This window comes from Vanellus vanellus (assembly GCF_965231255.1).
Source record: "Vanellus vanellus genome assembly, chromosome: 5".
Classification (NCBI taxonomy): Eukaryota; Metazoa; Chordata; class Aves; order Charadriiformes; family Charadriidae; genus Vanellus; species Vanellus vanellus.
Genome location: NC_138910.1, coordinates 52,253,009 through 52,267,804, shown reverse-complemented (window position 1 = coordinate 52,267,804; position 14,796 = coordinate 52,253,009).

Below are 14,796 nucleotides of genomic sequence, written 5' to 3'. Positions count from 1 at the left end.
AGGAAAGGAGAAAGGTGAAGGAGCTGAGGAAAAGAGAGAAGGAAGAGACTGCCTGAATAAGCTGGGAAGATGGTGCAGAGGAAGAAAAAGGAGAGCTACTGTGTCCCAGCTGGGAGGGACAGCAGGAGGCATGTGCCAGAGGAGGTGCTTGAGGACAGAAGGAAGACTGCAGCTCTTGTCTGAGGTGATACTGAACTCCAGCCTTCTGTGGAAGAGCCTATCTTGCAGATTCTAACAGATTCTAGACTGCTTCAAGGGTTATCAGCTAATTCAGTCTCCACATTGTGGGATAACGTTACATGGTGTGCACAATGTTGTTGTTTTTAAATACTGGACTGTCCTGTTGATAAGGAACAGTGAGGGAGGTGGCTCTTCTCCTTAAGGTTGTTTTTTTGAGTACCTTATACAAATAACAGGAGAGCTGACTTGCTACTGCTTTGCAGGTTGTAAGATGATGGAGTTATGTGTGTAAAAGAAAACTTAAATCCTTTCTTATCCCATGTTATGATTGTTATTGTTAGTCTCTGAGCATGGTTAAATACTATTTAAATAAACAAAACAGAATCCTGGATTTGTATACACATTCATTCTGGCCAAACACTGTGAATTCCTTATTTTTTCCCTTGTATAAGCTATTAATTCTTATCTAGAAATTAATTTATCTTTGGTTTACACTTTTATTTTTTTAATTTTTTTTTTCCCCTGAGTAGAAGCTGTCAGTAATGGAGCGAGGATCAGTTTTCAGAGAGATACTGAGCTGAAAATTGGATCCCTAAGAAGATCAGTGTTAAAACTAATTTTTTGGTAGTTGTTGTTTTGGTGGTGCTGGGGAGCTTGTCACCTTGTGAGAGTTATACTAGATATTTTTTTCCCTTAACTTGTAAGTGGTGATGTGGAATACAGCCACTACAAGGCTATATATTATATTCAGACTGCTTTTTTAGAGGGTGCTGGATTTTGTTATTTAGTTTCTTTACTGGTAGTGAGATTAAGACTTCATGGAATTTGCTTGAGGGTCACGTGTGCTCCTAAAGTAGGGGTGTCAAAGGCTTGTTTGAGGACATGGAATAACAGAAAATAACAGTTCTTATGAGAAGTTCTTCACTCCCCGCAGACTATTGTTTACAGTAACTGTAAACATAATGTGCTGAACTTCTTATTTTTTTAATTGTGAAATAAGGAGTACTGTATCGTTTGGTTAGTAACTGTTTGCAAATGCTGTTTACATCTGAAGAGACCCAGTTCTTTAAATTAGGATTATTATCAAGCGTTCAAAGGGTAACTGATGCTCTAAGAGTCTTAGGCAGAAATGTAACACTGCCTGAAACGTTCTTCTTGAGAGCACTTGTTAAAACACGTGAGCAAGCTGTCTCCAAGGCATACACATCCCTTTCTCTTGTGCAAGCTGTTTTGTGCTATGTTTGTTTACCCACTGCTATATTAAGGACTCGCTGCAGTTACAAGTGTGTGACACAGCTATGATTAGCTACAGTGAAAAAAATGCAACAAAACATGTCATCGGAGCTGCTGCAGTCCTGCCACAATTAGGTCAGTGGAAAAGATGTATCCCAAATTTATGCAAGCCACCTGTGTTTGGATTTGTGAATCAAGGTGCCTTATGTACAAATGTGTGAATTTGCCAGTGGTTGTGTGAATGTTGCCACAGAGAAGACACTAATTGTTTTGTTTTCTGTAGAGCATTGTGTAAGATTTCAGTTGGGCTTGTGGAAGCCTGATCTGCAGAAAGTCACTTTTAAACCACGATCTAGTTGGCACGCTTATCTGCGCAGTTTGGTAGAAGCAAGAGTAGGCAGACGTTGCGAAGAAATACAGGGCGGTCGTGTTGCAGACCAATTTCTCATCTTCGCTAGAGGAAAAGCTGCTGGCCTGTGGTCCTGAAAACAGATGTTAAACCCAATACTTCAGTTCAGTGCAATGTCCATCAGAAACACTTCCTGAAAATAAGCTGCAGCATAACCACAAGCTGCAAGGTTTCACAGAGCACTCATTGCTTCTACCCTCCTTTTTTTATTCCTGTATGAGACAATGAGAAACATTGCTGTGTCAGCCGTGTTAGAAGATGCAAACTTAACTCTGTTAGAGTTTAAGAGATTAAAAGTTAATCTTTAAGTAATCTTTTGTTAGAGGTGTGGCGTGTAAGAAAAGGTTGGTGAATTTATATTGCTTCGTGGTTTGGGTTAGGTGGTTGGTTTTTTCCTTCTCCATGCAGAAGAGGTCTTCAGGCCCAAGCCAAACTAGCAGTGTAAATCTGTTCATCGACTTAACAAAAGGGTGGCTTGAGGCACCTTGAGGGTGCCTTTATATGCTGTTCCTTTTTGTCCAAAGAGCAAGCAATAATGCAGTTAGTATACGCGTACTCCTCCCTGTGTTGGAGGTACCAATGAGTGTGTTGGCAGTCACCAGAAATGCCCCTCTGGCACACAGAGTGGCTTCCTGTGCTACAGTATGTATGTGCTTAAAATCAGTAACAAAACCCACATCATTACTATCTCTGGATGCCTGCAGTGATTTCCACATGTCATCATGACTCCTCTGCTCTTTGTTCAAGCTCTTTTCAAGGTGTGCGTATGATGGACAAGAGAATTGTCCAGCCTCTGGGTACTCTACCTGGAACAGTTGGCTTTGTTGGAAATAGCATTACCAGCTGGACACAGGTGCTGCCTGAGGATTTGTTTTGGGTCTCTGCTGGTGCAGATCAACTTGTGATGGTTGGGTGATTTTCCACACATAACGGTTGGGCAAGTTCTACTCTAGAGAACTTAAATGACCAGCATACATGGGAAGTGAACGTTAGGGTGGGTGACAGGATTGTACAAGGAGTGTTCTTGCAGGAGCCGGAGTTGTATGTGAGGCCTCTGTACTCCTTTAACCCACCCAGCTTGCTGATTTTCTTCTGTTAGATCTGAAAAAACACTGGTAAAATGGAGAGACGCGTTTTTTCCCCACGTGTAGGAGAACTGGCTCTGTGTATGTTTCAACAGGTTTGACTGGAACAACGCTCTAATAAGTTTATACTACCCTTTTGTAACATCAGAGATAAGTTTCTGGTGTGTTTCAGTATTTTTTCCCCTTGCAGAACAGGAGTGTAGCACGCTGGTTGGATTTTCAGCAGCCAAAGCGTGTTTGGGTTTTTTGTTTGTTTGTTTGTTTGTTTTTTCTAAAAACTTTCCAAGCCTATCCAGAATATTTGAGGCTGGGCCAAGCCGGGGAGAGATTGCAGCGTTTGGTTTCAGCCATGCCAGATGGCTTGGGTGAGTTTGGCTGCAAGGGTTTTGTACAAACTGCAATAAAGACAGCAACTGTTTTCGGAACTCGAGCTGGAGTTTAATCCTGTATTGTGCCGGTTTCTCTCTCCCTCGAGTTAGCTGAATTACAATATAACTTCGCAGCAGCTTTGTGTAATCCCACTCTGCAGATACCCAGAGGTTCGGGGTGCTGATTAATTTCCAGTTCTGTTGAAAACAGACCACTGCTCAAGGAAAACACTATAATTTGTAACAAGTCAGCATAAATCTTCAAAGAATGCTTTCAGCTGTTTGCAGCTGGAGTTGTACCCCCTATTTGACTCCATGGGGAAAAAGGGGAGGGCTACTGCTCTGTATCATCGCTGTCCTGTAGCCTGAGTCTGACAGAAGGACACTTGTGTATACTTTTCTTCTGTCTGGGAGAGCATGGGGACCTTAGTGCAGACCTGACGTAAGAACACTCAGCGTAGTGGAAGCCAGAGGACGTTACTTGGGGGTGCAAAGCTACTCCTGGAGCTAGATTGTATGCCAGCCCCAGTGTTGCTGCATGCGAGCAGGAGGTGGTGCTTTGTACATTCGTGTGGTGAATCTCCAACCCCAGGAAGGCAGGACTCGGCTGCTCTGTATTTCACCGGCATCTCTCCCGCTGGGAGGAATGGAGCAGGTACGGCGTTGGGTGATGCTGCACTGATGTGCAGCATCTGGTGAATACAGGCAGCCGCAAAAAAAAGAGTCTGTAATGGTAAGAGCGGAAGGATAAGGAGAGCTTATGCTCTCAAATGTAAGGGTTTCTATTTTTTCCCTGCTTACTTAATACCTTGGGTTGCTTGCACAATGATTTGTTTCGAGCGCACTTGCTTGCTGCTGTCAGGGTACGTAACCAGCCGCCTGGTGAGGATGCTTGGTACGCTCTTTGGCTCGTGTGTTAACAGCAGCAGAAAAGGCACAGGCAACTGACAGCCACCTAAACGGCACCAGATGGAAATCCCCCGTGTGAGCTCCACATGACTTCACCTCTAAATGTTTGGGCTCTTATTTTAGGCTCGTGTTCTAGTTTGTTGTTGGTTTTTTTTTTGTTTTTTTAAAGCATTGTTTTATGTAATTAAAAAATGTTGATTACATGCAGTCACCAGCTGTGCCAGCCACAGTTTTACAGTAAACAGAGCTCTGTGACAGATATATTCAGCCTAGATTGGTCACATTTGCCTCTAATAATCCATCAGGTTCCAGCTTTCTTGTTATGTTTTGATAGCCTTTATGTAGTGCTAATGTAGAGTTGAAGAAAAGCGTTACGGACATTTCTCCCGTTAATTTGGTCATATTTTAAAAGTATTTGTATTTCTCTACCCATGAGTTCTGCTGTTAAATTATGTGTTATTCTAAAAAGTAATACTTCTTGCTTAATTTAAATCTCTCATCAGATCGTTTTGTGAGGTACCTTCCCATTTAGGTTATTAGAAGGAAAGAATACTGAAATTCCTTCTATATTTTCCATTCTGCTCATCATTTCACAAACGTATATCCTCTGTTTTTCAATCGCGTGAATTTTAAGCTGTGGAATTTCAGGTTATCTCTTCTTCCTTCCTGTAGAAATCACTGCATATCTCCTGAGCTATCAGCGGTCACCTTCCATGCACCCATCGACAGCTGAAGTGGCCGAAATTGATGCTGTTGTAGGCTGTTTGGAGTCTTCCCCCCCCCCCCCCCCCCCATCTGTTACTGTTTGTAGCTATCAACCTTCACTTTCTACTTTGTACTGTGTAAATGTACTAGGTAGCTTTTTTTGGTGCAAACGCTAGTATTATTTCAGTTACTATTAAAAAAAAAAAAAACAAAACCAAAAACAACCAACCAACCAAAAAAAAAAAACAAACCAAACAAACAAAACAACAAACCAAACAAACAAAACCCCAAACCACCAAAAAATCAAGCCCCAAACAACCAACAAATCATTATCAGAAAGATCACAAAGTACCTGAAAAAGGAAGGAGGAAGCTTTGGCAACACTTTGCACTTTCCCAAGTAGCAGGTGTATACCAAAGTGAACGATATAAAAACATTTCTGGGAACGGTTAGTACAAGGAGTATGTACAGTGGCAGTTTTCTCTGGAACAACAATCACATTGTACTATTGGATTTTTTAATATCGTCCTCTATTTGGTGAGCGATAGATTTAAATTCTCGGGACTGAGTGTTTTTACTTGTTTGCTTAGCAATTTGAAGAGAATTGGAGATGAAGACCTCAGCTTTTTGATGGTGTCGCTTGAAATGCAGGCTCCTCATTTGTCATCTATTCAGTTTTTCTTGTCATTAGATCTTTATTTGTGTATAATGACATCCAGTACAGCTTTGTAAAAGAAAAGCCTTAAATGTGTGTGGTTTTTTTGTTTTTTTTTTTTTTTTTTGTAGCATGAACAGAACTAATTTGACAGCAATTGCAGTGCCAGGGCTCTGAGTAGGGTGGTACTGAGCGATTCCAATCCTTTCAAACAGCATCACTTCACTTTGAGTGGCAAAACAACAGTGTCCAGAGCAAAATGGGTGTGATATTTCTTGTGGGTGATACAGCCCCTGGTAACTGTCGAATGCCATTTTTTTTCAGCTCAACAATACAACAAATAGGAGAGGTGGGTGGATGACAGGCTGAGTAGCTCAAGGTCACACAGGGTATTGTCCCAGAGAGAGCATCCCAGGAATACTGTAACAGCTCTTGTAGAAAGCTAACTAATCTCTAACCTTCCATACGTCTTTACAAGGAAAAAAAAAAGCTCGAGTTTAAATAAAAAGTACTATGTCATATTCATAGCAATTATGGAAGGCAAGAGCTTGCTTTGGATGTTTAGGATGTCTTTTAAAAATCCCAAGAATGCTTTAAATAGAATTTCAAGTGAAAGCATATAAAGCCATGAGTTCTCATTTCATATTTTCACTGTTAATATTGTATAACTAAAGACAGATCCAGCAAATCCCGGGCAAATCTTTGATGGGGGGGTGTGGTGTGGTGGGGGTGATTCTTTTAATGGGAGGAGAATAATTTTAGCACAGCTGGCGCAGAAATACACAGGACCAAGCTCTACCCACAATTGATTTCGGAGATAGCTTCCTGTTTTTAATGCAGTTGCAGGGGCCACGTGAAGAAAATATCTGGCGTGCTGTTACTAATTCCATTTGTGGAGGATGAGCTAAATAGTAATGAATATAAACACCCATTAAATGTAGACTCTCCAGTTAAATAACTATGCTGACTAAATTAATATACAGGGAGGTACTTTGTAGTCAGGATGACATTCAGCTGGAATGATATTTTCTGAAAGGCAATTTCTGTGAGTTTATAATTTTATTAATTTTACCTGGACAACCTTCTGTTTAAATCTTTGTTGTGAGCTCTTTCTTCATGTCAAGGTCATTTTCACCCTCCCTTTTACTCCTCGCTCCTTCCTTGGCAGCGTTGATGAAAGCGTTTGAGGGATGCCCGGTGAGCAGCACTTCATTATTTTAACTAGGACCAGTTTTTGGGTCCAGCACACTGCATGGCCTCATAAACAGCTGCTGCAGCACAGGTGAGGAGGAGGAATAAGTGACTGAGGTTTGGGGAGTATAGGAATGAGGACTGCCTAAGGTGACTTGAAGTAAAATAATGTGCAGTTAATTCATGCTGCCATCTTGTGGCTCCTGCTTCGGAAGATTTAAAATTACTGGAAATTGTCAAAATAATCAGAATCTACCATGCAACAGTAGGGAGTATTGAAGGTGTTCTTTAAATAGCCAACAACGCAGATTTTTGTGCGTTTTTCCTAAGGGTTGCTGTTCCCTTTGAAATCATAAAGTGGATTGCCATTTTTTCCTTAGCTTTTCACGGTAGTGTGAACTAAAGTCTGGACATGTAACATGTACAGTATGTGTTTATATCTTCTGTGATACTATACATCTTATTATGGAGAACAGACATCACACAATGCGCAGTTATAGAAATGATTATGCATTTTAACAGAAAATGGCACTTAACACGACAGTCGGTTTATAGTGTTCATCTATTTACTAAGTATACCTGGAGGATAAGTAAAATCAATGATGAGAAATCTCACCAAAGTCTGCTGAAGGCTGTGTTCGCCCCAGTGTCATAAAAGAAGATACAAGGAGGGTGATCAGGAGGGTGAGTCGCTTAACTCGCCTTGCTTTCAACACGCGGGGCTTGAACATGATGCTGCTGAACAGTAGGATGTTTCTAATCGACCTGAATACTTTTAGGACCTCTTTGGCAGATCTTGTGTTTCACTTGACCTTGCTTTTGAACCGCTGTAGGGTTGTTTTGTTTTGTTTTTTCCTTCCTGGGGATAGTGTCTCAAGTTTCTTCTCTGTCTGTGGATGACACCCTCCCCTTCCCTTAGTCGCTGCAGTCCCTGTTTCAGGCGCGGGCAGGGACTTCAGGAGGCGATGCCCCCTGCCAGCTCCATGGGCTTATCCAAACCTATCTTCAGGGCGCTCTGAGACTATACAAACGGTTACCGCTTAACTACTGGTATTTGTAATTTATAACACTTATAACATAACTTTTTTTCTTGTTGTTGTTCCAGGTTTCTATTTTGGTGTTACAGCCCGGTTTCTTCCAGGTTGCCCAACTCAGAGCTTGCCTTTTGAGCTACGGGAGCAAGCCTTTGGCGGTGGCGACCTAAAGTGCCACTGCTGAGCAAATAACCGCAATTCTCCCTTTGTAACTGTGGGATTAGTTTATATCTCTAAGCCTGCAGGACAAATGCTTTTTGCTTCATCACGATCCCTTAACGTAAAAAATACTTGTTATGACTGTGACAACCCTTACTTTCGGTAGTGCCGGTAAGCATGACAGATGAGCAGGTCAGCACTTTCTTTGGGTCTCCTCATACTGTTAATGTAAGTGTGGGATAATCGTGGGAACAGACAGACCTACTGAAAGAATGTCAAGAAGGCCAAAATGTTTAATGCTTTATTTTTTTTTTCATACTAGTCATTGTTAGAAAGTTCAGGAGAAAGACGCGCTGACTAGCGCTGCTGGTGATAATGACAAATAGTGAGATCTCTGCTGAGAATAGAAGAAAAAAAATACATTCAAGAGGGCTCTTGGGAAAGCAGGTGATCTCAAGCTGTCTGAGTGTCAGGAATCTTATTAAAAAGTAAGCTGAAGTGATTTCAGAATCATTTGTGGTGAGTTTTGACAAATTATGGTGGATAGGTAAGGCACCTGACTGCTGTGAAAGTCATGCAATACCTTCCCCTAGAAGGAATAAAAAGAGGACATGGGTAATTACAGAGCAGTTTAATTTTAATTTACAGAAGAAAAAAAATCTGAAGCAAAAGCAGTCTGGAAGATGTTGGGCAAGTAAACCATGTGGGGTTTTTTTGAGGAAAGAAATCTCAAACCAAAGTGATATTATCCTACAACAAGATAAAAAGGTCTTATTGCTAGGGGAGAGGCAGTACGTGACAATATACCAAGTCTTTCTGGCATAGTTGTGCCTAACATGACTTTAGATGAAAGTGGGTACAAAGCAGTTGGATGATGCTACCCAGGGGGGGGAAAAAAAAAAAAAAGTTGTATTTTCAAATGCTTGTCCCAGGCTTGTCCCAGGATCGTTTCTTTCAATGGTGGATGGCGAATAGAAAATGTAGTTTCATATGTTTATTAACAAACTAGCACAAATTTGGAGAATCTGTAGGCTATTGGGAGAGGGATGTGGTCGGGATTCAAGGACTGGTCATGGAAAAACTAGGATGCCATGCAGTGAAGATAAAAGCAGGTAACTGAATTTAGGAAAAAAAAAAAAAAAAAACCAAACAACAAAAAAACCCAGCTCTGTAGAACAGCAGCAGAGGACCGGCTGTTCTGACAGCAGAAACTGCTGGTGTTTATACTGGGTCACAAGCTAAACAAGAGTCAACAAACTTGTCCCATTGTGAAAAAGCAAATACCATGCTGGGGTGTAAACAGCCACGCAGACAGCAAAACACACATTGCCATCTCTCTGTTCTGTTCAGCACCGTATGGTCTCGGCGACAATACCTGATTTTGGGGTTTGGAGCTGTGCCCTTAAAGAGAACCTGCGTGCTGCCGTAATTCCCAGTCTGTGCTTCTGGATCAGCCAAGAGCAGCGCTGCCTCGTGACTTGGGTGTCAAACGCTTCTCTTTGATACCGAAAAGCTGTTTCCTCCTGCCTTCAATCAGGGAAGGCAGAGACTGATGCAAGACAGTTGACCAGGTGAACAAATCGCCTTCTCTTTCTGGTGCCACTCGTGGTGCAGTCCTAAAGCTCAGTTCCCGACCCATGCAGAGTTGACCTGTTATGCTGATGTGCTTTGACAGTTAGTACTACATTTGGCCACTCTGTCTTGTTGATGTTTTCCAAGAAGGAGAGATGCTGATATTCATGTAGTTGTGAAAGTCCATTATTTCTTTTTTCTTTTTTTTTTTTTTTAACTTAATCTCTTTGCTTATTTCTCTCAGACTTAACCTTACAGACCCAGATCATGTCCTCATTTTTTTTTTTTTTTTTTTTAAAGATCAGAGAGGCTGTTTATAGTGTACCTTTGTGGCAGATTCTGGGTGCTGCCTGAAGTCCACAGGACTCCTGGAACTTGCATCCACACTGCCTTTGTAGGCAGTCTGAGCTCAGGATCATCTGGGTCTGGATCAACTTGACTTGCCCACGCAGCTGTGGGGACTTGGGAATCACAGAATCACAGAATAGTCAGGGTTGGAAGGGGCCTCTGGAGATCATCTAGTCCAACCCCCCTGCCAGAGCAGGGTCACCTACAACAGGTTGCACAGGAGGGTTTTGAACATCTCCAGAGCGGGAGACTCCACAACCTCTCTGGGCAGCCTGTTCCAGTGCTCCACTACCCTCAAAGTGAAGAAGTCCCTCCTCATGTTAAGATGGAACTTCCTATGTTCAAGCTTGTGCCCGTAATCTTATCTGCCTGCTGTCAGGTGAATAGTGTCTTTGCAAAGGCAAATGACAGAAAATCCTGAAATATAACCCTCTCTCTGTGGGTCACCTTGTTTGGACATCTTTAGTCATGCATAAGGGGACCGCAAGCAGGTTATGCGCAACTTGGCCAATAAATACAGCTTTATGGCTTTAACACACGGTGAGAACAGGTAGGTTTTAAGTAGCCGCTCATCCAAGTGTTAATATAAGCTGCTAGACCAGGCTTTTATATGCTGCTACCCTCCTTTCCCTAAAAATCCCGGAGACTTTGGCCCCACAGGCATTGCCAGGAGCAGAAGGATTGGTCTCCAGTGCTCCCTGCAGCAGATCCTTAATGGTGCTCAGTTGCTATCTTATATTCTGCCTCCTTAATTCCTATAGAATTTCCAATATTGATGTTTTTCCTCCTTTAATGTTCAAGCTACCGACTTTCCCTGCTGCAACAATCCCGTAACTTTGTCTTACCTGGCATAGCTCTGTTTTATATCTTTTTTTTCCCACTTCTTGGCAACTTCTTCTGCCTATTTTAGGGAGCTGGGCTGCATTGATGTTTGGTGTCGGGCCCTCGGACGCTGCTGAACCCTTTGGAGAGGCGGTGGAAGGTTACAGAGAGAGGATTACACTATCCCCAGTCTTGGAAGCAGTGCTGGTGAAGGCTAAGCAGGTAGCAGCGTCGATGTCCGGCAAGTGATTGTACTCGGGGTCACAGCATCTTCCATAGAGGGTAAAGACGGGCACATCTCCTCTCCAAGTGCACCACTCTTTAAATAGAGGCTCAGCAGTTTTCCCAGATGTTAGTTTAGCAATGCAAGGGCTAAACAAACAGCAACAGATGGGAAGTCCCCCCTTGTTGTGCACCACAAAAGCCAGAATAGGACTCCCAAACACATTTTGCAGAGTTGCTGCTCACAGTGGGTTAGTTTGCGCGAGCGATGAGCTACAGCCGAAGGAAATGAGAGAGCAGCAGGAACGTTGTTATATCCTTCTCAGTTGTGATTAGGAAGGAGCATTGGAAGATGATGGCTTACCTCTGAGCTCTGTGTGTTGCAGCAAGGGTAAATGCAGAATTAATAGCAAGTTTTTTAAAGACTCTTTTTTTTTCTCTAGAAATGCTTTACCAAGAGAGTTGCTCCCCGGGGCATTTACTTTAGGAGAGAGAGAGGTTATCTCAAGAGCCCTTTCCCGAAAGAGTTCTCTGTTATGTGATGTTTTAGCAAGAACGACCTTTCTCTAGAGACTATGCTTTCCCTCAGGAGATTAATCTGTTTCGCAGAGCTTTTTCTTGTATGTTTCAAAACCTCTTTTCTGTCTCCATTTATCTGAAAACAGCACTTAACGTTGGTTGTAGCCTTTGGTCTGTTGTGGTGCTCTCCCTTACCTCCCAGCCTGGACTTCGGTCACACAGAAGCTACAGTTCAGCCGTCTGCGGTCGATGCCTTTGCTCAGCGCTGCCCCTGGCTTGGACTCTGCTTCCAGACATTCAGAGCCCTGGGCCACTGTGCTTTCTGGAAATCATCTCCCGCTGTCTTCGGACAGGTGTCCAGGAACACGGCCCCAGGCTGAGGGACTAGTGGAACTACAGAAGCAGCCAAAATTCAGTGCTTTTCGTTTCCCTTTGGGAGTATATTTGCCTCCTCTGCTGTTTGCAAGCTCAGTTTAGCTTATAAAGGGCTTTCCCAGGGTCACAAATTCAAAGCCAGGCGTGCCGTTCCCACCAGCGCTGCCAGGTGATGGTGTCTGGAGCTAAAAGACCTCTTAGGGTGTGGATTGTCTGAAAAACACCTGAGTGACTAGCTCTGGGGTTTATCTTTCCAAGGCTGGGTGTTGCTGGATTCATGACTTGGTTTAAGTAGAGCAGAATACGTGTGTGTGAGGAGAAGGGGAGGGAAATGTCACGGCCAGGCGGACGGCCAGTGAAGCTGTCTGCCCCTGCAGGGACCAGGGTTCCCGAGGTGGATCCAAGCCGTCAGACTTTACAGCCAGGACGAGCTGCTGATTTTTGGTAATGGCACTGCCCCCGCTGCCTGCTTTGAAAGATGCTTGGCTTTTGTTTATGCGCGAGGGAGCCGTGTTTTGCGAGTGCCCCGTCCACCACGGGGGATGTCTCTGTGAGCGAATGGCCAGCACTAATGCCGTCCCTGCCTGCCTGCGAATGAATTCGCCTTTTATTCAGTGGTCTCCACCCCTGCTGAGCCGAGAGCCCTGCACCGCGCACAGGCGTGCATAGATGCTGCCATTTGCAGTGCTCCTTCAGCCAGGCTTCCCCACCCCAGTGCCTCTAATCCCGGACAAAACCCGGGCCGTGGAGCAGCAAACACAAGACCTCTATTCTTAGCCCGGAAAGCCTCAAAGCTGGTTCTCCGGGGTGCGGGGCGATGAATATGCAGTTGCCGGAGCTCTCGACAAAGCCGAGTGAATAGCAGCGTTTGTTGTTAGCCCTGAACGTACACTCCTCTCCCATTGGATCCGTAGCCTTCACTGCAGCTTTTCGCACTTACATAAATATGGCCTATTTTCCCCTCGCAAATTAACATCTCGCTCGCTAAGTTTAGGCTTTCACACGCATACAAAACAAACCCTCTGATTTTTCACACGCAGCTGGAAATCCTGGCTCACCCAAGCCGAAGCCGTCCCTGCCCCTATAAAGCCTTCACAGTGGACAGTGGTCCTGACAGTGTCCCCTCACGAGTGGCATGACTCTGCGAAGTCCTGGACAACACCGCATTGCAAATCATCCGAGGTGCCTTCTCCTTTTTCCCCCAGGAAAGTCGGACCACAGCTGCGAGGATGCTGGAGGGTCTGTCTTCCTGGCAGGCTGCGTGGCATCCTGGAGACCGGAAGGTTGGCTGGATGCTTTGGGGCACAGAGCAGATGGCTCCTCGCTCCCCAGAAGACACTGATGTGGGTATATTTTTCCCTAAAGATGGTTTGCCCCCACCCCTGTGAATGTACTGGGAGATTGCACTGCAGTAGATCTGCATTAAAAACAGCCCTATGGAGAATGGATGTTGTTTGGAAATCTCCCAGCCCCGGGCTGTAAGAAAGCCGGCTTGCATCCGCTGAGACTCCGGGTGGCTTTATTAGTGATATAAGTAATACAGACACACAGGGCTGGGAACCAGATGCCCGTGACCCCCCCTTGCAATGGTATTACTCCCTGTTTCAGCAGCCTGAAGGGATCCAGCTCCCCAGTGCTGCTGGGGCATCTCCGTGGCAGGAGAATGACCGGGGTCTTGACATAGCATCAAATCTCAGCTTTTTACTCCTGTTGCAGGGGAAATAAGGATACCTGGTTATAGGTCCCCAAATCATTATCCCCTGGGCCAAGGTGTCTGCTGCTACAGTTAGAGAAGCCATCCGTAGCTATGGATCCACAGCGAGACCTCTTCTATTCTAGGGCTGATGGCACGCTGTGACTCAAAATACATTCTGACAGCTCCTGGCAGTGACCCGTGAGGGAGACGTTTCCTGGAGCTGGGCACCAACATCCTGAGGCCAGCTGGACAGGCAGGCGGTTGGGGTGCTGGATTTTGGCTCAGTAGGACTGGGTCCTATCCTGCTCTGCTGTAGACGCGCCTGCGTGATCTCAGGCAAGTCTTGAAGATGTATTATTGAATATAGTCACTTAGAGAGAGACAGACCTGGCGACGTGGTGTGCTCTCAGGTTAACTGCTGTGGAGGGTATTGACTTGGAAACTTTCTGTGCTTGTAATTCAGTGCATCACGCTTACTGATTTTTATTTAAGGCAGCCACGTGGCTCAGCATCCATGAGTCTCTCAAATCACCTTGGAGTAGGGAGCTGAGGTAAATGGGTGACTGGGGGGTTTTAGGGGAGGGTGTACTAGCTTAAGCATCTGATTTTGCTTTTATTTTAATCCTTCTGACTAAACTGAGCGCCCCAGGTGAGACCCAGCCCATCGGAGTGGTAAGCCACTAGGGCAGAAGAGGAGAAAAGGTGTGGGGCCTTTCAAAAAGACGAAAAAGGCATCAGGCACAAAGCTCTCGCTTCCTTCCAAAGGGACACGCGCTTCTAAGCATGTGCTGCTTTAGAAAAGCACATTGTAAAAATCTGTGGAGTGAGGAATTGGTGCCCCTTCGGGGAGGATTACAGCTCGATCTCTGAATCCCTGGCGCGTTGGGTCTGTCATTGCAGCAGATCAGCGGAGTGCCGGGGACTGCAGGCAGCTCTGCACACAGCTTTCTGTGCAACTGGGAGGTGTTATGGCTGGATTGCCTTCCCACACCCTCCAACAACCCTGCCAGGTCTTTGGACCCGTATCGGCACGACCCGGATAATGGGAATGGGGTGGGGAGGCTGAGCTTTAAATGATGCTGGTGCTCTGGGTACGTGCAACCCACTTTCTGCCTGTCTTGATGCAATGCCATTTTTAAAAGCTTCAGGTCAGGCTAACCCTACCCCATCCCTCAGCACAGCTGAGGAGGACTGAGGTGGGTATTTTTTTTATGTTCAAAGGACGAAAGGAATCATGAAGGAAAAACTGAACTCTCTATCGCCACAATCCCTTCCTGCCCTCTGGTACGGCCTGTCCTCTCCCAGGTAAAAGCA